This window comes from Schistocerca americana, chromosome 3 (assembly GCF_021461395.2).
Source record: "Schistocerca americana isolate TAMUIC-IGC-003095 chromosome 3, iqSchAmer2.1, whole genome shotgun sequence".
Taxonomy (NCBI): Eukaryota; Metazoa; Arthropoda; class Insecta; order Orthoptera; family Acrididae; genus Schistocerca; species Schistocerca americana.
The window spans coordinates 141,695,705-141,718,546 of NC_060121.1; positions in this window are offsets into that span (position 1 = coordinate 141,695,705).

A 22,842-nucleotide genomic window follows, 5' to 3' on the forward strand; every position below is an offset into this window, starting at 1 on the left:
GGCGTGCTTAACAGCTCAACCGACACATCACACCAGCTACGTGTGATGTGGCTGTGCCGAGTTACATACCTCTAGTGCGCTAGTTGTATGGGGCCATTCAAATCCTACATTGAGTATGACCCATATTTGCATGTTGACAGCATTACAGAATGATAAACCACAGTCTTGGCATACCACGATCCAAGCACTGTCGAATTTTTATGCGTGCTTGTGAACTTTTTCCTTCTTACAAAATGCCATCTCTGAACGAGAAACCCACTGCACAATCTTTCTTATTGTATAAAATGTGTACTTTGTACAGTTGTGTAGTATACTTATAACAATTTGTCGTCTATTACATTTCCTGGACGCGCCCGCCGTCTCCTGCTGCTCGCTATTGGAAACGCCTGCACTGGATTTACAGTTGCTGGAGGTTGGGGAGTATTCTGCAAGATCGAACATACGGGCCAGCTTTCCTTAATCCAGCTAAATGGTGGTCGTCTGGTCCGACCTTGCTGTGTTCAAATCTGAGTGATATCCACATGATGATCGCTGTCTCCTATTACGCGTTGGAAATGTAAGTTAGTGGGCCCGCATAAAGCAGTACCTTACATCAAGTACAAAGTGCGTTATTAGGAAATGGCTGACTGAAGTCCCTACAGTCATGGTCATAGGGGAAACACCAGGCATAACTGAGATTCTCACGTTGCAATATTGCAGCACTTTCATTAAAGTCAATTAAAGTATACCCCTTTAAACATAATACAGCATCTACATCTACATCTACATTTATACTCCGCAAGCCACCCAACGGTGTGTGGCGGAGGGCACTTCACGTGCCACTGTCATTACCTCCCTTTCCTGTTCCAGTCGCGTATGGTTCGCGGGAAGAACGACTGTCTGAAAGCCTCCGTCCGCGCTCTAATCTCTCTAATTTTACATTGGTGATCTCCTCGGGAGGTATAAGTAGGGGGAAGCAATATATTCGATACCTCATCCAGAAACGCACCCTCTCGAAACCTGGCGAGCAATCTACACCGCGATGCAGAGCGCCTCTCTTGCAGAGTCTGCCACTTGAGTTTATTAAACATGTCCGTAACGCTATCACGGTTACCAAACAACCCTGTGACGAAACGCGCCGCTCTTCTTTGGATCTTCTCTATCTCCTCCGTCAAACCGATCTGGTACGGATCCCACACTGATGAGCAATACTCAAGTATAGGTCGAACGTGTGTTTTGTAAGCCACCTCCTTTGTTGATGGACTACATTTTCTAAGCACTCTCCCAATGAATCTCAACCCGGTACCCGCCTTACCAACAATTAATTTTATATGATCATTCCACTTCAAATCGTTCCGCATGCATACTCCCAGATATTTTACAGAAGTAACTGCTACCAGTGTTTGTTCCGCTATCACATAATCATACAATAAAGGATCCTTCTTTCTATGTATTCGCAATACATTACACTTGTCTATGTTAAGGGTCAGCTGCCACTCCCTGCACCAAGTGCCTATCCGCTGCAGATCTTCCTGCATTTCGCTACAATTTTCTAATGCTGCAACTTCTCTGTATACTACAGCATCATCCGCGAAAAGCCGCATGGAACTTCCGACACTATCTACTAGGTCATTTATATATATTGTGAAAAGCAATGGTCCCATAACACTCCCCTGTGGCACGCCAGAGGTTACTTTAACGTCTGTAGACGTCTCTCCATTGATAACAACATGCTGTGTTCTGTTTGCTAAAAACTCTTCAATCCAGCCACACAGCTGGTCTGATATTCCGTAGGCTCTTACTTTGTTTATCAGGCGACAGTGCGGAACTGTATCGAACGCCTTCCGGAAGTCAAGAATAATAGCATCTACCTGGGAGCCTGTATCTAATATTTTCTGGGTCTCATGAACAAATAAAGCGAGTTGGGTCTCACACGATCGCTGTTTCCGGAATCCATGTTGATTCCTACAGAGTAGATTCTGGGTTTCCAAAAACGACATGATACTCGAGCAAAAAACATGTTCTAAAATTCTACAACAGATCGACGTCAGAGATATAGGTCTATAGTTTTGCGCATCTGCTCGACGACCCTTCTTGAAGACTGGGACTATCTGTGCTCTTTTCCAATCATTTGGAACCGTCCGTTCCTCTAGAGACTTGCGGTACACGGCTGTTAGAAGGGGGGCAAGTTCTTTCGCGTACTCTGTGTAGAATCGAATTGGTATCCCGTCGGGTCCAGTGGACTTTCCTCTATTGAGTGATTCCAGTTGCTTTTCTATTCCTTGGACACTTATTTCGATGTCAGCCATTTTTTCGTTTGTGCGAGGATTTAGAGAAGGAACTGCAGTGCGGTCTTTCTCTGTGAAACAGCTTTGGAAAAAGGTGTTTAGTATTTCAGCTTTACGCGTGTCATCCTCTGTTTCAATGCCATCATCATCCCGTAGTGTCTGGATATGCTGTTTCGAGCCACTTACTGATTTAACGTAAGACCAGAACTTCCTAGGATTTTCTGTCAAGTCGGTACATAGAATTTTACTTTCAAATTCACTGAACGCTTCACGCATAGGCCTCCTCACGCTAACTTTGACATCGTTTAGCTTCTGTTTGTCTGAGAGGTTTTGGCTGCGTTTAAACTTGGTGTGGAGCTCTCTTTGCTTTCGCAGTAGTTTCCTAACTTTGTTGTTATACCACGGTGGGTTTTTCCCGTCCCTCAAAGTTTTACTCGGCACGTACCTGTCTAAAACGCATTTTACGATTGCCTTGAACTTTTTCCATTAACACTCAACATTGTCAGTGTCGGAACAGAAATTTTCGTTTTGATCTGTTAGGTAGTCTGAAACCTGCCTTCTATTACTCTTGCTAAACAGATAAACCTTCCTCCCTTTTTTTATATTCCTATTAACTTCCATATTCAGGGATGCTGCAACGGCCTTATGATCACTGATTCCCTGTTCTGTACATACAGAGTCGAAAAGTTCGGGTCTGTTTGTTATCAGTAGGTCCAAGATGTTATCTCCACGAGTCGGTTCTCTGTTTAATTGCTCGAGGTAATTTTCGGATAGTGCACTCAGTATAATGTCACTCGATGCTCTGTCCCTACCACCCGTCCTAAACATCTGAGTGTCCCAGTCTATATCTGGTAAATTGAAATCTCCACCTAAGACTATAACATGCTGAGAAAATTTATGTGAAATGTATTCCAAATTTTCTCTCAGTTGTTCTGCCACTAATGCTGCTGAGTCGGGAGGTCGGTAAAAGGAGCCAATTATTAACCTAGCTCGGTTGTTGAGTGTAACCTCCACCCATAATAATTCACAGTAACTATCCACTTCTACTTCACTACAGGATAAACTACTACTAACAGCGACGAACACTCCACCACCGGTTGCATGCAATCTATCCTTTCTAAACACCGTCTGTACCTATGTAAAAATTTCGGCAGAATTTATCTCTGGCTTAAGCCAGCTTTCTGTACCTATAACGATTTCAGATTCGGTGCTTTCTATCAGCGCTTGAAGTTCTGGTACTTTACCAACGCAGCTTCGACAGTTGACAATTACAATACCGATTGCTGCTTGGTCCCCGCATGTCCTGACTTTGCCCCGCACCCGTTGAGGCTGTTGCCCTTTCTGTACTTGCCCAAGGCCATCTAACCTAAAAAACCGCCCAGCCCACGCCACACAACCCCTGCTACCCGTGTAGCTGCTTGTTGCGTGTAGTGGACTCCTGACCTATCCAGCGGAACCCGAAACCCCACCACCCTATGGCGCAAGTCGAGGAATCTGCAGCCCACACGGTCACAGAACCGTCTCAGCCTCTGATTCAGACCCTCCACTCGGCTCTGTACCAAAGGTCCGCCGTCAGTCCTGTCGACGATGCTGCAGATGGTGAGCTCTGCTTTCATCCCGCTAGCGAGACTGGCAGTCTTCACCAAATCAGATAGCCGCCGGAAGCCAGAGAGGATTTCCTCCGATCCATAGCAACACACATCATTGGTGCCGACATGAGCGACCACCTGCAGATGGGTGCACCCTGTACCCTTCATGGCATCCGGAAGGACCCTTTCCACATCTGGAATGACTCCCCCCGGTATGCACACGGAGTGCACATTGGTTTTCTTCCCCTCTCTTGCTGCCATTTCCCTAAGGGGCCCCATTACGCGCCTGACGTTGGAGCTCCCAACTACCAATAAGCCCACCCTCTGCGACTGCCCAGATCTTGCAGACTGAGGGGCAACCTCTGGAACAGGACAAGCAGCCATGTCAGGCCGAAGATCAGTATCAGCCTGAGACAGAGCCTGAAACCGGTTCGTCAGACAAACTGGAGAGGCTTTCCGTTCAGCCCTCCGGAATGTCTTTCGCCCTCTGCCACACCTTGAGACGACCTCCCACTCTACCACAGGTGAGGGATCAGCCTCAATGCGGGCAGTATCCCGGGCAACCACAGTCGTAGTCCGATCAGGGGATGCGTGGGACGAGCTGGCCGTCCCCGACAAACCCCCATCCGGACCCCCACAGTGATGCCCACTGGCAACAGCCTCAAGCTGTGTGACCGAAGCCAACACTGCCTGAAGCTGGGAGCGAAGGGATGCCAACTCAGCCTGCATCCGAACACAGCAGTTGCAGTCCCTATCCAAGCTAAAAACTGTTTTGCAAAGACCATCTGAACTAATCTACAGAGAGCGCAAACAAATCGACAAAATTTAAACGGTTATTAAAATACAAGATTGCCTAGTAAATGCAGTAATGCTGCTACTTGCGCACTGCTGACACTGCTCGGCGGCTGAAGAAGACTACGCGAATTTACACTATTCAGGTACTAAAACGCGATGCTACAACTCTCAAATACTATAATACGCCCGAAATTTATGAATTAAACAATGCAAGTACCAAAAACACGCAAAGAAATTAAGAATTAATCTATGTAACAAATGAGTGAGCTAGGAGTATGCGACTTGCTGCTCAGCTGCTTATCCAACGACGGCAGGGAGCACAATGACTGTGACCAACCGGCACTGTCCGTTCAAAACAAAAACAGAAGACAAACGACTACGCGAATTTACTCTATTCAGGTACTAAAACGCGATGCTACAACTCTCAAATACTATAATACGCCCGAAATTTATGAATTAAACAATGCAAGTACCAAAAACACGCAAAGAAATTAAGAATTAAACTATGTAACAAATGAGTGAGCTAGGAGTATACGACTTGCTGCTCAGCTGCTTATCCAACGGCGGCAGCAGTGTTGCAGTTGCAAAATATTTTTATTTTCTCATTGGAATTGGAGAAAAGATCATTTAAGATGAGAAACTAAGATAATTCTGACACAAAGTCCGTCTGCAAGTTAATCATTAATCACTCAAACTGGAAGTTTCATACTGACAAGGGAAGTACACCAGTTCGAGTTGATAAAACCGACTGAAAACGAGTTTAAAATATAATGTTCGAATAGCTGTCAACGTCATTCATCTATAACATTATGTGTGCGGTCGCTACCGTCACTCAAGGTCACTGCTGTAGCTGTAAAGATAATACGAGTGTTGCCGTTGCAGTGTGTGGTCGTGAAGTACACTTACTAATATCAGATGTGGATAAGCTGAAGCCAATTAATTCTGTGAGCCTGCTGTGTGGAGAGATGCGTCGAAGATACGCACCACATAATGAGGATGAAATTGAAGTGGAGGATGAACCGCTTGCGTGCTTGTTATGTGACGTCATATGCGAAAATGGTATGAGGAGTTAAGAGAAATACATACACGGTGGGTAGGAATAGTGTTTGTGAGTGTCACGAAGTAGAAAAATCCACATATGGGTATGAGAGCTCCAGCAGTTCTGACCTCGCCACTAAGTGAAGGAACTGCAAATCAAAGTTGGTACGCACCTTCACCCTCAACAGTATCACCACCCACTGTGCTCCAGTGTATTGACGGCCGAACATTAGACAACATTTCTGACGATTAATTTAATCGCAGTTATCAATCTTACAGAAAAGTTATCAACCTTCATAGTTACATCCGTTCGAAATCCAACTGCAACATAATTTTAGACTATGTGGTGCACAAAATGCAAGACTCAGGCCACTTCAATGAAAATAAAACATCAAAATGGAAGACTGTGAAAGGATCTATCAGAGTACAGTCTCACAAAGCCAGACACTGTGGATCAGTAGCCCACTACAGGCACAATGAAACGTGTGTTCTGGAAGCCACTAGTAGTGGGACTAAGTATGTGCCAGCTCACTCCACATTGTTGCCAAATTTATTCAAGATGGCGGCGATGGCATCATCCAAGATGGCAGCTTGTAGACTGTGCAACAGCACATGACATCATCCAAGATGGCCGAGTTTGGCTGCAAAATAGGCCAATTGTGCTAGTCCACTAACCTAACCTCCAGAAAAAATGACGGGAATTTTGAATGTTGGCGGGAAAATAGTCCAATTAGGCTACGTCCACTGACCTAAGCCTCAAGAAAAAATAGGCGCGAAATTCAAATTCCAACAGGATAATACATGCAAAACCGTACTTGTCTTTATTATTATTCATTATTATTGATTATCATTTATTAACATTCATTATCATTTATTATTATTTATTATTATTTATATCATGCATGTGTGTACGTAGTCCAACTGTGTTAGTTCATACCCCTGCCACCAGAGAGCGCTGCCGTGACGTCATTCAAGATTTGGCGGGAAGAAAGCCAATTGTGCTGCCTCCACTGAACTGCCATTACCGTTCTCCTGCACGTTCAGTCTTTGCTGAGCCGTCGTTGTCAAACCATCACCATGTGTTCGATCATAGAGGTGAATATGGGTGGTAGAGCAGCCTTAAATAACTGCATTTAATGTAGACATTCGAGGGAGGACTGTAGCCACAGTACACTATATGAGGTGTGGAAGCGTATGATAATGGAGGAGTGTCGGACGAATAAGTACAAGAATTCTGTCCAGCAGATTTCGGCAATACAGAGGGATGGAGCCAGGATGCATCCCGTAACCAGCACATGCTCATATAGGTAGGAAAAGGGGTTCGCTATGCTTTCAACTACCTAGTTTCAACTACTTTTCAAGGTCATCCAACGGCTCAGTTCCACATCCGAAATACAGGCACATAGATCGTTGTATATGGGAAATATCTTAGGATTTTCGCTAGCTTAGCAAATTCTGGTATAAAATAGTTATTACCTTTGCATATACATCTACACACAGAAAACCACTCTTTCTTTAGTTTTCTTAGGTGTAGTTTTAATAATGTCCAATTTAATTTTTAACTTATAACTTAAATCCATATCTGAATCATCTATTTCTTTCTCCAACCAGTAATTTGGCAAATACAAGGGAAGGTATATTCTCGAATTCTAATAATATCTAATTTTATTCCTGTAAAATACTTGTTTTATGGCTTTAACTGTTAGCTCTGTTCCTTCCTGCAGCTCTTCTAGGCGAGAGCATTCGGGGATTTCAATTTTTCCTCGTATCTCCTCCATGACGCTACAGTTAAAGTGTTCCACGTCCTCCTGTGTGCATGTCGGCAACTCTTCTGCTCCACATTCTTGCGAGATTTCTGTGTAGAACATTACGTTTACAACTTTTGCAAACGAGTGTTCATTAAATGTAGTTATTCCATCAGTTTTAAACTCGGCAAATGGCTGTTCTGTTGCTAGGTGGACGATATCTAGTTTGCCACACTGAGATACAATATAACCACCGTTTTTAAGCTGATCCAAATGGGAACAGAGCTTAATAAACACATTTTTCGTGTATCCCTTGGTATAGTAAACGTTCTCGACCCCACAGATTTCGGCCAGTACTTCCATGGCTGTTTACTGTAAATGCCAATATTTTGTATTCCCCCTTCGTAGAGAGATTTTTCCATACACTGTGTTTAAATCCGTACGCAAACCTGGCCTGCACATCCGCAATAGCCTCCTCCTCTTCCATTTGCAGCTTATATTCTTCCTTTATGGCAGCTGTCTTCTCTGTGTACTCTAGTTTTCTTTTCTTTAGTTCGATGTCCTCCATTTCCAGTTTCCTTTTTCGTGTACGTAAAACATTAATTGCACTTAAAGGAGTAATTTCTTTAATGGGGAATGGTTTAAGTCTGTGTGATACATTTACTCTTTTTCTTAAGACTTGGGGGATAACTTTATTTACAGGAACCACTCCCAATTCGGCGATATGTATATCGTACGGTATTGTGGGGAACAGGGTTCTAGATTGAGAAAAATAAGTTTCTCCTACGTTAACATAACACTTCTGCGTAATACTAATATTGTCTTTGTTGGAGTCTGTGTTTACGTAGTTTACAGGTAGATAATTAGAACTGTATGCAGACAGAGCATAGCTTACAAGCTTCTCTCGGTCCTGAGAGTCCGGCAGACTTACGTGCACACCAGTCAATTTTCGAATGTTCTTATTACCGCAGTAGACAAATTTCAGAACGTTGTTAAACATCCCACAGCAAGTGTTCTGTAAATTATTAGCTAGCCGACACCACATAGACACAATTGGCACAGAGTAAAGTGGAGCTCATTGTAAATACCGCTTGTTAGTGTCTAATACACGTAAACAGCTCTGCACTGGGTCGAACACACGATCCATTCTGTAGTTGTATATAGTAGCCTCCAGCCTGGTAATACCATGCTCCTTAGCCAAAGAAGATGTAAAACTCTCCCGTAGTCGCGTGTCTGGACACTTCATAAAGTCTATAATATGGTTACTGATAACTTTGTTTACTCCTGGACTTGTGGTTTGACATATAAATTTGTTATATACCTTTACTTTACAATTGGAGCTCATCCACGTTAAACAGTCTATTCCAGCTATCTTATCGTTGTCCACAATCACCTTGCTGCCTCCCTGATGGTCTCCTTCCATGCAGAAGTCGTGGGTCGATATTAGGTAGTCGCACAACTCCACTTCATTAAAAATTCCGGCAAAGTCTTGCGTAATGTCTAAATCCAAAGGTAATAATCGTCTACAAGTAGCTGCTTCAATATTCCAGGCAACTCTTAGAACATCCAATTTAACGTCAGTTAATTCCACTTTATATGGTATCTAACATTCTGCATGGTATCTGTTTGTTCTAAGTCGTGTCTCCCTACCACTTTCGTGCAACGACGCTCTGACTAGTTTGAACCTGGGACCTGTTGCTGGTAAGGAGACGACAGACCACACATGACATGTAGATTTCAGAAGAGTTCAGTGAGACTAGCGATGATATAATCAAATACTTAATGATTTCAGCGTCAGTTCCACTGCACTCCCTTTAAAAGAATCTTAATACTAACTAAATTTAGTGGAAGGGGTTCAAGGCTTTCCTATTTTTACTTACCTGGTAAAATAACTTGGAAAAAGCAGTTAAGTTTACCATTGGAATTTTTATTCTACTCACAAAACATTGTTTATAAATTGCACTATTGATAAAATGAAATATTTTAATACAGGATGATAAAAACCAACTGCGTTCAACAAAAATGTGAACGAATATTCCCTGAATGGGTTTCCAAGCTCTACAATGGATCGAAGGATGACCTATGCCATATCACATCTATAATCTAGGTTTGAGTTTCATAAAAGATAAAACTATCAAAAATGGTCTACAGTGACCCTCAATTATCTTTAATTACTTATTTAACTTGTCGTAAATTACAGTGACTGGTGTGGCTTCTCAATAATTATATAACAGAAAAATTATCGCGTTTCAGATTTTAACTTCTAGTAGCAAATGTGAATACCATGAAGCTTAATTGACGATCGACACTAGTATTACGTAAAAAGGGGATGTAACAGATGAGACTTCTGCAGTTCTGAGTGAATCCTATGCGCTCTTATGCGGCATCGCTTGCATTCATTACCTTGTCGTTGGTTAGGCAGTGTCAGGGGGCGGCGGGCGGCGCAGCTCCATACAGCTCGCCGTCTCGGAAGCAACTCTCTCCTAACTTCTCCTTACTACAGTTTCCAGAAGTTGGGTTAAGAAACAGATATCTAGCTGTGTTTTCAACTGACCAGTCAGGGTCTCAATGTTAACCTTAAGCTCCACCTACAAAAATTCTGTCTATCCAATGAGCAACGTTATACTTTACGTGGTGGGGCAATGTTTTTAATGTTTGCAACATAACAGAGACGCGTACAGTCTCACGCTAAAACTTGCAGCTGGTGTGGCCCTTTTAGTGTTATCGTAAGATCTATACTGTTCTTCTGGAGGGCTCTATCTTTTAACATGGGCTGGGGGCTGCCCTTAGCGATGTGGGTGCGACTTCTAGCTTACACAGTTCTGCTCTCGGCTTCTGTTCTCGTTTCTCCCCTCGGAACTGCGTCTGTTTCACGGTGGGAAGGTATGACATGCATTTAGGCGTTGTTGTGTTAGTCTGTGGTATTCCATTTGCTCACTCGTTGATCGTATTACTTTGGTTAATTTAATGTCAGGATTTATTCTGTGCTATGTGACATACTGCCGGATTTGCTATCATGTCACGGTTTTCATCGAAAGTGTTGGATTTGCCTGACACCTTACAGGTATAGCCACAAGATTTTTATATTTCTTCGAAATGGTTTCCAGTGCTTCCTTGCCTCTTACTGTCACTCTGCCGGTTCCATGTAGGAGAAATGGTAGCTTCGGCTTGACGCCATGTCTTGCAGTGGCGAACTTGGAGAATTTACTACGTAGATAATAGTTAATTGAGCCACACATCTCCTTCTTTACCATTACAGATCGTCCCCTCTCTAACAGCTCCTGACAGTCTGGTCACAGATTTTAACTACCATAATATTAACGGAGAACGGTTATGTAATAGGAGTAAGCACACTTAAATTATTCTTGCTATTAAGCGTACCATTTTAGGTGTAATTTATGTTGCCAATGTCAGAAACAGGATTGTACAGGTTCTCCAGTAGTAACCATAAACCAAAGCGTTCGTCGGTTGGTCTCGTCCTCCTCCCTAATAGCTGGGGCTTGATATGGACTTTGGAGGAATCCATGTTACCACTTTCAACTACCACAGAAGACTGATCGGTTGCGGCTGTCATGCATCCTTTTATACTCTAAATATCCACGATAGCGTCATTTCCGGTAACGTAATTTCCGGTTGTACACTCAGCATAGACCCTAGCTCAATTGCGCTATTTTGTGCGCAAGGTATCCGTGGGAGGGAAGGCGACTGTCCCTCGCAAGTCTCACCCTATCCCGTGCCGCACAGTACCGCTATCACGATCGGATACTACTGTACACTAGTCCGTCCTGCTATTGCGGTGTGCCATCCCACCGAAACGCCGTCAAAGTGCAGTGCTATACTCTACCGTACGAATACTGAACTGTACCACACTGTCCGAAATCGAATGCAGGTATACCCCCATACTCGACTGCATCGATACTGCGCAGTACTGTGGCGTCCAAAAACGTGTCGAATTACTTGTGGCGAGGCAACCGTAATTAATAAATTGTGATCAAGACATTTTTTTGATAGTAAATAGTATGGAAAATAGTTCGTTGATTGTATTTCCGCAGCTGGCGATCCAGGCAGCTTTTCTAACGTATGCCTTACAGTTCCCACCCAAAGATAAGTTACTTTAGTCTACAGATAACTGACTAAGGCTCTCTGAGACGCACAAGTGCTTATAAACGGGCGCATGAATACGAGGGGTGTTTAATAAATACTGTAGCACATTTTTTCCCCAGCTGTATCGGTTAAAAAATGCGGAATTTTTTGTGAGACATCTGGAACACTCCCTCTTTAGCCCCTACAGTTTCATGAAGTTCCGACAGGCGACTGCGCTGAGCGTAGACTTCAAAATGGCGTCTGCAATAGAGGCGCGTTCAAAGCAGTACCGGCCGGTGTAGCCGTGCGGTCTGGGCGCTTCAGTCTGGAACCGCGTGACCGCTCCGGCCGCAGGTTCGAATCCTGCCTCGGGCATGGATGTGTGTGATGTCCTTAGGTTGGTTAGGTTTAAGTAGTTCTAAGTTCTAGGGGACTGATGACCACAGAAGTTAAGTCCCATAGTGCTCAGAGCCATTTGAACCATTTTTTTTTTCAAAGCAGTGGGCTCTCATTTTCTTCTGGTGGAGAATCAGTGCATCGCAGTTATTCGTAGCCACTTAGAAACCTGGCGGTGAACAAAAGCACGACGAGTCGTTGGGCGAGGGCTCTGTGCTCATCAAAACAAGGTCGTGGAACCTGCCCGATCAACTGAAACGCCTTCGTCGACACAGAAATGCAGACGAACTCCGTGATAACGCAAGTCTGCGCACCCAAGAGAAGCTCACAGAACTTGATTGGACTGTTCTTGCTCATCCACCGTACAGCCCGGGTCTCGCACCTTCCGACTTCCCTCTGTTTCGCCCAATGAAGAATACACGCCACGGAATGGGGCGGTTATCAATGCCGCAAGACGTTGGCTCCAACTGCGACCATTGAAGTGGTACCATGTAGATACACAGGCCTTACCATGAGATGGCTTAAGGTCATCGTATTGAACGGAGATTAAGCTGGAAAATAAGGTTTTGTAGCCAAAAGAATGGGGAATAATATGCTCTATTGGAATCCTGAATAAAATCAATCTGCTTTCAGAAGAATAAAGTTTTGCCTTACTTACCGAACGATCCTCGTCAATGGGATGATAGTTGTCCAGCAACAGACGACTCTTAAGACGACAGACAAGAAGAGACATTTCATGGTTTTTGATGTTTTAATTTAGACTTCCAGCAATGTGATTCGCAGGTTTGGCATGTACAGTAATTTGTGCTCAAGACGCAAACTAAAATCAAATGGCTCTGAGCACTATGGGACTTAACTTCTTTGGTCATCAGTCCCCTAGAACTTAAAACTACTTAAACCTAACTAACCTAAGGACATCACACACATCCATGCCCGAGGCAGGATTCGAACCTGCGACCGTAGCGGTCGCGCGGTTCCTGACTGTAGCGCCTAGAACCGCATGGACACTGCGGCCGGCAAACTAAAGCCAAAATGTCGTATTGCAAGCAAGACGACGCGCCGATTACAACCATTCGGAACATAATTTTCAGACTGGTGTGCCTTGTAGTGAGCAGTTATCACGTCGATAACTAAATGAATGACTTTCGGACATGAAATATGATACAATACTGTGACACGCCCCTCTGTATAAGACCGGGGCCTCTCCTTTCTGTTCTCCATTTATGCATTAGAGGGCGCGTGCACGTCAGGCATGTCAGAAGTAGAGTCACCTTCCACCTGCGGCAGAGGGCTAATCGCAGCGGACTTGTGGACTTTATCACGCGCGGTCACGCAGCTACACGCCCACGCCATTTGTTCTCCCTCCCCACATCTCCCCACCGTGTCACGCTGCTCGCTTAATTTCAGCCGTCTCGTATAAATAAGAAGCCCTCCTCTACTCCCCACTCCTCCCTCCGTTCTCACCCCCCGCCCCCTCCTCCTCCTCCCCGATCAGCCCCTGAGGGGGCAGCTTGCACGCGCACTGTGTGCGAGGGTCGTGTATACGCGGGTTTGGCGGCTGCACTGAGGCGGCTAATTGGTTCGCCACATATCAAAGCGGTGCAGATTAATTACAGTTGCCGGCAGCTGGTGGATCTGACGCAGCTTCCGATACGCCCAACTGAAGGGCGACCCCGAAATTATCACCTGGGTTCAGCGTTCCGCAGCTCTGTGATTAAAGGGCACGTGCTGTTTATTTCCTCCCCCCTGCCACTATTATTCCAAAACATTGTATCCGCTGCTTCTGATGAAAGCAGACGTTCGAAGGCTTAACTGAAAATTAACCTCAGTTGCAAAAACTGCCTTTCCTTCAGCCCAGACAATCCTCTTCACAAAGAATTAACTCTCTCAACATCGTAAGTGAAGTGAATTGAAAAAAAAAAATGTACATAACAAACTTACGGTTAACATAGTGGATACAACTAAACCGAAGTGGAAGAGGGTAACTAATTGAAGGCAGTGGTGCAATAACTAGATACATCTACATCTACATTTATACTCCGCAAGCCACTCAACTGTGTGTGGCGGAGGGTACTTTACGTGCCACTGTCATTATCTCCAGTCGCGTATGGTTCGCGGGAGGAACGACAGCCGGAAAGCCTCCGTGCGCGCTCAAATCTCTCTGATTTTACATTCGTGATCTCCACGGGAGGTATAAGTAGGAGGAAGCAATATATTCGACACCTCATCCAGAAACACACCCTCTCGAAACCTGTACAGCAGGCTTCACCGCGATGCACAGCGCCTCTCTTGCAGAGTCTGCCACTTGAGTTTGGTAAACATCTCCGTAACGCTATCACGATTACCAAATAACCCTGTGACGAAACGCGCCTCAGTTCTTTGGATCTTCTCTATCTCCTCCGTCAACCCGACCTGGTACTGATCCCACACTGATGAGCAATACTCAAGTATAGGTCGAACGAGTGTTTTGTAAGCCACCTCCTTTGTTGATGGACTACATTTTCTAAGGACTCTCTCAATGAATCTCAACCTGGTACCCACCTTACCAACAATTAATTTTATACGATCATTCCACTTCAAATCGTTCCCCACGCACACTCCCAGATATTTTACAGAAGTAACTGCTACCAGTGATTGTTCAGCTATCATATAATCATACAATAAAGGATCCTTCTTTCTATGTATTCGCAATACATTACGTTTGTCTATGTTAAGGGTCAGTTGCCACTCCCTGCACCAAGTTCCTATCCGCTGCAGATCTTCCTGCATTTCACTGCAATTTTCTAATGCTGCAACTTCTCTGTATACTACAGCATCATCCGCGAAAAGCCGCATGGGACTTCCGACACTATCTACTAGGTCATTTATATATATTGCGAAAAGCAATGGTCCCATAACACTCCCCTGTGGCACGCCAGATGTTACTTTAACGTCTGTAGACGTCTCTCCATTGACAACAACATGCTGTGTTCTCTGTTTGCTAAAAACTCATCAATCCAGCCACACAGCTGGTCTGATATTCCGTAGGATCTTACTTTGTTTATCAGACGACAGTGCGGAACTGTATCGAGCGCCTTCCGGAAGTCAAGGAAAATGACATCTACCTGGGAGCCTGTATTTAATATTTTCTGCGTCTCATGAACAAATAAAGCGAGTTGGGTCTCACACGATCGCTGTTTCCGGAATCCATGTTGATTCGTACGGAGTAGATTCTGGGTTTCCAAAAACGACATGATACGGGAGCAAAACACATGTTCTAAAATTCTACAACAGATCGACGTCAGAGGTATAGGTCTATAGTTTTGCGCATCTGCTCGACGACCCTTCTTGAAGATTATGACTACCCGTGCTCTTTTGCAATCATTTGGAACCTCCCGTTCCTCTAGAGACTTGCGGTACACGGCTGTTAGAAGGGGGGCAAGTGCTTTCGTGTACTCTGCGTAGAATCGAATTGATATCCCGTCAGGTCCAGTGGACTTTCCTCTGTTGAGTGATTTCAGTTGCTTTTCTATTCCTTGGACACTTGTTTTGATGTCAGCTATGATATGACCACTTCTAGCCCAAAATGAGGTTTTCTACCACTGGATAGTTTGGAAACTGATCGATCGTATGATGCAAGAACGAGACTTGGCCTTGGGACCAGTTCAGAATAACATAGGAAATGGATTTCTCCATGCCAACTGGTTGTATGAAGAAGAAGACGTATTCGAGAGTTGCCTTCTCTTTCGCCAAACAGCAGTCAGACTACTGGCATGTGAAAGGAGTAGAACACTGAGCAGATGTGTCTGCAGTGAGATCTCTGTGCGCAGAATGACATGCTTAAAACAACAAGACATTTATTTACTTTATTGAATTTATTTAATGTAGCAACTAATACACATAATTTCACTTCCATTCTTGTGGTTTAGATAAGTGAAATACTATCACTTGTATGGAACGTTTACCGTCTGATATATTTGCTTGTTGCAGTGCAGGTTTGTTGTCTTTGTAACTTGTGGGAGGCAAGGGCCAAGAGAAGTGATAAGTTGTCTGCACCGTTTCAGTAATGACATACTTCACAGAAATGTAGATCTAAATCTACACCTACATCGATACTGTGCAAGTAACACTTAAGTGCCTTGCTCTGGTATCATCAAATCACCTTCACAACAGCGCGCGGAAAAAATGATCCTCGGTATCTTTCCGTGCGTGCTCTGTTTTCCCTTTTTTTATTATGATGATCGTTTCTTCCAATGTAAGTCCGTATCAACAAAATATTTTCACATTCGGTGGAGAAAGTTGGTGTCTGAAATTTCATGAAAAGGTCTCGCAGCAACGAGAAATACCTTTGTGCATATTTACTTAAGCACACTGGACTCGTATTCTGGAGGACGACGGTTCAGATCCGCGTCCGGCCACCCTGATTTAGGTTTTCTGTGATTTCCCTAAATCACTTTAGGCAAATCCCGGGATGGTTCCTTTGAAAGGGCACGGCCAACTTCCTTCCTCATCTTTCCATAATCCGATGGAACCGATGTCTCTGCTGTTTGGCCCCCTGCCCCTAACTCAACCAACTAACATATTTACTGACTACTGCTATGCCCATAACAAATCACAGCACATGCATTTTTTGTATACACATAAATTTTCAAAGTCACAGCCTTCATCTACCCTGGGACCTTAGCTCTAAGCTGGTTGAAAAGGAAACAGGAAACATGAGCGGTTGTAACCACAAGAGAGTGGAAGAAAACTCGCCAAATTACATCCAAGAAATTCACTGTGGTTCGACTTCACATCCTACTTAAAAACCTATTTCGGTCTAACACTATGACGGCTGATAATGAGCAGTCTACTATTTCAAAGTAAAATTACTTTGAATTGTCCTTTATCAAAAGTTTTCGACCACGTAAAATTTTGGATAGGTCTACAGCAACCAACCACAAATTCAATTTAGGTTACTTTATTCAAAAAGTGGCATATACAATTCATCACTAGACGGCTTTCACGCATTCGTCAAAGCATAATTACGATGCATTGGTTTACTGTTGAGTTTCCTTAGGAGAAACAGTAATCCACAATTACGAACGTGTAATTACGATGGTTACGCTACAGACATGAGTTAGAATACAACTTACGTGAAATGTCCGTCTCGCGCATGTGTTTCCACAGTTTTCATAAAACGAATCATATTGGGAACGCTTTCCGTATTTTCACTCTCGCAACGTCGATTTGCAATACCAAACACTACAGTTCAGTCACGAAAGAATTTACATCGCGCACCACATGTTTTCACGTAACGTCCATTCAAACACACATCTGTAGCGGAAGTATCTTTATTACACGTTAGTTACTGTCAGTTATTGTTTATCCTAGGGAAACTCGTCAGTCGTTCAATGTAGTATATATTTTGACGAAAGCATGAAACCCGTCTGATGATAAATTGTAAAAATTCGAAACCAGTAACGGTACCATGAAGTAATCTGAAACTAGTTTGTGGCTGCTTGCTATACATCATCAACATTTTATTTTATACAACAACCAAAGTCTACAACTGTGTCTTTATTTGATGAAACTGTGTTATCTGTCATGATTCCGTCATTCAGAAAGTCTGAACTGCACAGACTTCTCCTGGGGAGAAACCTTATAAAGTACCTCTGTCAGTTAATGCTGAGCGATATCAAGATGTCGTTAAGCTCGCCGAGAAGTATGTGCCAGCCTCACACATGGAATTTTTATAGTAAACTTATCTGTGACAGAACTCTTACAGACGCTATGAAGGTGTCTAATTGGCTTTTGTTGTTTTATTGTAGTGTATGGTTATATCTCGTGGTATTTTGTCTATGTCGTAATATGTAGTTGAGCTCGCGACTACAGAAACAGTTCAGCTTGTATTAAAGTCCTTAAGTAATCTCGTGATTGTTGAAAAGTGATCACCACTCAACAATGCAACACTAAACATTGTACTGCAGCGCTCGTGGCGAGAGTACAGTCCGTTCTCTTAAATTTAAGAAACCTGTCTTGTTATCAATAATACAAGCAATCTGACTGCGAGAAAAAAAATGGCTCTGAGCACTATGGGACTTAACATCTGAGGTCATCAGTCCCCTAGAACTTAGAAATACTTAAACCTAACTAACCTAAGGACATCACACACATCCATGCCCGAGGCAGGATTCGAACCTGCGACCGTAGCGGTCGCGCGGTTCCAGACTGTAGCGCCCAGAACCGCTCGGTCACAACGGCCGGCACTGCGAGAAAAATAAGACACATAAATGCACTGTCTTAAATGTATGCCACTGCTGAAACTTTAATTGTATCACACGAAAATTATAAATGTCCTACCTGTTTGCACAATGAATAAGTGCTGTGCGGCTGCTATCACCAAACTACTGCAGCTGCTGCTGCTAGGCCAGTTAAAAAATAAAAATTCAAACTCTTAGCAACACGATGTGCAATGCATGCTTTAAACTATAGAGACAACTACAAAACTTCTGTGCTAATAAATCTCATTACTGCAGTGATCATTCGCAAATAAAATTGTGTTACTAAAAATTAGGGAAAGCAAAACTACACTCCTGGAAATGGAAAAAAGAACAAATTGACACCGGTGTGTCAGACCCACCATACTTGCTCCGGACACTGCGAGAGGGCTGTACAAGCAATGATCACACGCACGGCACAGCGGACACACCAGGAACCGCGGTGTTGGCCGTCGAATGGCGCTAGCTGCGCAGCATTTGTGCACCGCCGCCGTCAGTGTCAGCCAGTTTGCCGTGGCATACGGAGCTCTATCGCAGTCTTTAACACTGGTAGCATGCCGCGACAGCGTGGACGTGAACCGTATGTGCAGTTGACGGACTTTGAGCGAGGGCGTATAGTGGGCATGCGGGAGGCCGGGTGGACGTACCGCCGAATTGCTCAACACGTGGGGCGTGAGGTCTCCACAGTACACCGATGTTGTCGCCAGTGGTCGGCGGAAGGTGCACGTGCCCGTCGACCTGGGACCGGACCGCAGCGACGCACGGATGCACGCCAAGACCGTAGGATCCTACGCAGTGCCGTAGGGGACCGCACCGCCACTTCCCAGCAAATTAGGGACACTGTTGCTCCTGGGGTATCGGCGAGGACCATTCGCAACCGTCTCCATGAAGCTGGGCTACGGTCCCGCACACCGTTAGGCCGTCTTCCGCTCACGCCCCAACATCGTGCAGCCCGCCTCCAGTGGTGTCGCGACAGGCGTGAATGGAGGGACGAATGGAGACGTGTCGTCTTCAGCGATGAGAGTCGCTTCTGCCTTGGTGCCAATTATGGTCGTATGCGTGTTTGGCGCCGTGCAGGTGAGCGCCACAATCAGGACTGCATACGACCGAGGCACACAGGGCCAACACCCGGCATCATGGTGTGGGGAGCGATCTCCTACACTGGCCGTACACCACTGGTGATCGTCGAGGGGACACTGAATAGTGCACGGTACATCCAAACCGTCATCGAACCCATCGTTCTACCATTCCTAGACCGGCAAGGGAACTTGCTGTTCCAACAGGACAATGCACGTCCGCATGTATCCCGTGCCACCCAACGTGCTCTAGAAGGTGTAAGTCAACTACCCTGGCCAGCAAGATCTCCGGATCTGTCCCCCATTGAGCATGTTTGGGACTGGATGAAGCGTCGTCTCACGCGGTCTGCACGTCCAGCACGAACGCTGGTCCAACTGAGGCGCCAGGTGGAAATGGCATGGCAAGCCGTTCCACAGGACTACATCCAGCATCTCTACGATCGTCTCCATGGGAAGAATAGCAGCCTGCATTGCTGCGAAAGGTGGATATACACTGTACTAGTGCCGACATTGTGCATGCTCTGTTGCCTGTGTCTATGTGCCTGTGGTTCTGTCAGTGTGATCATGTGATGTATCGGACCCCAGGAATGTGTCAATAAAGTTTCTCCTTCCTGGGACAATGAATTCACGGTGTTCTAATTTCAATTTCCAGGAGTGTATATATGTGAAACTTAGAATAAAGAGACGAATGCCATCGATGGGGAAACAATACAGTAACTGAGATAGCAAAACTTTACATTACTAAGACGAAACATTTTAACACTTGAAGTATTTAAAATTCACTTTACATTATAGTGGAAAAACCTGAACAGATTCTCTTCACTTTCTTACAAACACATGTGTTATCAAAATGAAATTTTCACTCTGCAGCGGAGTGTGTGCTGCTATGAAACTTCCTGGCAGATTAAAACTGTGTGATGAACCGAGACTCGAACTCGGGACCTTTGCCTTTCGCGGGCAAGTGCTCTACCATCTGAGCTACCCAAGCAGGACTCAGGCTCCCTCCCCACAGAGCACTTGCCCGTGAAAGGCAAAGGTCCCGAGTTCGAGTCTCTGTCCGGCACACAGTTTCACTCTGCCAGGAAGATACATATGTTATCCATCTTTGAGGAAAAATCAGTATGTCACACATTGGCAGGTTATCAAAAAAATTTTCATTTCTAAATTCCTGACCTAATTAATTACTATGCTTGGATTTCTCGGCAAATCCTCTATTACAGTACCTTTTGAAGTCTTCTGAAAGAACTTACAAAATACCTGCCCATAAATGAAAAATAATATTAGAAAATTATTGCTGGCACACACCACGCCCTAAACACATCTTACTCCATTACATTACAAGATACAACTGGACTTCTCTCTCTCTCTCTCTCTCTCTCTCTCTAAGACTGCATTCCACTCACAAGCAAAGGTTCTACTAACAATCTCTCGCAGCGCAACCTCTTTAGCACAGATGTTGCCCACTATTACTCAGATGTTATTGACGCTTTACTTTCCCGAGTGACATCCAAAATTATTACAAAAATTACAATTTTTCGTATAAGACAAAACACTTACAGCTATATCCGCATCAGCAGAAGGAGCAGCAGAATGAACTTCCTGTTAACCTTCAGCAGCTACGACGTTCTGCAGAGTACTCCTCTAAATATTCAGTAATCTTGGAAAGTGCTAATGTACGCCTCCGTACCTGAGTGATGAGGACAGCTGACTGCCATGGGTTTGATTCTTGATACTGCCAAGGATTTATCCTTGGTGAGAAGACTTGCATAACGTGAATTCACCCTCGCGGTGCTAGTTGAGGAGCTACTTGACGGAGTAATAGCGGCTATAGATCCTGACAACACAACGGCCGGGAGAGTGGTGTAATCACTCAGTGTCCGTCCATTCTGCGTCCAATGACCCCGTTGGCGGAGGATGACACGGTGATCGGTCGGCAGCGACAGGCCCGCCAAGACCTGTGGACTAGGAGAGAGAGCGTAAAATGTTAATAGCTTGTGTTTTTCAGTTACTTCCTTATTCATCTGACACCATAAAATAAAGTTGTTTGGTGCAAGAGAGTGATATGTCCAGTCTTTTATAGCTCAACAAACATCGCAATAAATCTTTGTTTATGTAATACGTCAATATCACATTTTATTACGAAAATAACTGTCAGATACTGTGCTGTGTGTAAGAACCAAAGGCGTTACTCCTTGCGTAAGGAAAGAGAACATTATCACTGCATTATCTCCGATTTTTATTATCTCTGATGTTAAAATGATATAATGTTAATGACTCTTGTTTGTTCTTGCTCTGATAAAGACGAAGGGAACTTATAATTGTGAATATTACAACTCGATAGTAAGAACAAAAGTTGTATTCAAGGAAGAAGTAAACGAGTGCTTATCTCTGATAAATAACTAGGAGAGACTCGAAGGTAAGTATTACTCTATTTAGTCATGCTAATTACTACAGAACGTTTAAGCTACAATACGTCGACGTGGAATTGGAGAGACACTGGGAAGATTGGCGAAAGAACCTGAAAATAAACAACACTTTCAACGGACTCAAGAAACAAGCAACAAGGTCTCTGCCACAGCTCTTTACCAACAAATAACCACGAGACAAAACTCACGCAAGGTGAGTTTTGTTTCAATGGACATTTGACTACACCGTTTTAAAACCAAGCACACAGGGTAATCTTGTCCATAAAACCATAAAATACAATAAAAAAACAATAAAGTAAGTTATTGCGGTGTGCTCCTGGCCTAAGTAATGATCGGAAAAAGACAAGTTCTATGACCGATTTTTTTCCAATTTGTGGACAGATTTTTATATTTTTCTCTGAATTCTGTGATCGTGATTTACCTGGTTGTTGCCCCTACACTCTCAGTTCTCCTTCTATAACATCTCCGAAGATTAGAGCACCAATGACAGTGGCGAAGAAAGCCTGCGACCATATGTGAAAAATGTAATATTACTGCAGCGATAATTTGTTGCAACGTCACGTCGAATCTCTCTCGCACACAGTTCCTCAGCAATTTTCTGATAAACCTGAGGCTGACATCTGCCGAATGTTTTTGAGAGAGGCTACCGATAGGGGAAAAGAATATTGGACTTAAGAAGTGTGTATAGCTTGTGTTCTCGCAAATTACTAGTCTGGTGAATTTGTGCCTCGCAGGTGACCTCCCGTGTCACCCAGGCATGTTTCTGCGCCTTTGAACTCGCCGCCGGTGCAGTGAGGACGCCCCCGACGTTTCTCCCTTGCCACTGTGCGGATTGCGTCGACAGCAATTAAAAATAATGATGTTGTTAAGGAGGCGGCGGTCTGTGTCTGCCGTGGCGGGCGGCGTCCGCCCCCGTCTGTCTGTCTGTCCCTTCTGTCGCATCTGTACTGTCCGTCTGCAAGGCGGCACTCTATGGCTTGTTATTTCTCCGCTCTTAATTCTCCACGCCGCTTGTAAATGTTGTTTCTGTCTTCCTCCTGTTAGCGAGTACGGCACCCATTGTGTCCTTAACATGCTGTTACACCTACGTATGAGGTGCTTCACAAATTGTCTGTGAATATTTCAGTGAAAATCGGAAAGCTTACATGACATCTCAGTTTCAACCGTCACCGGCAAAGAAGTCCCGTT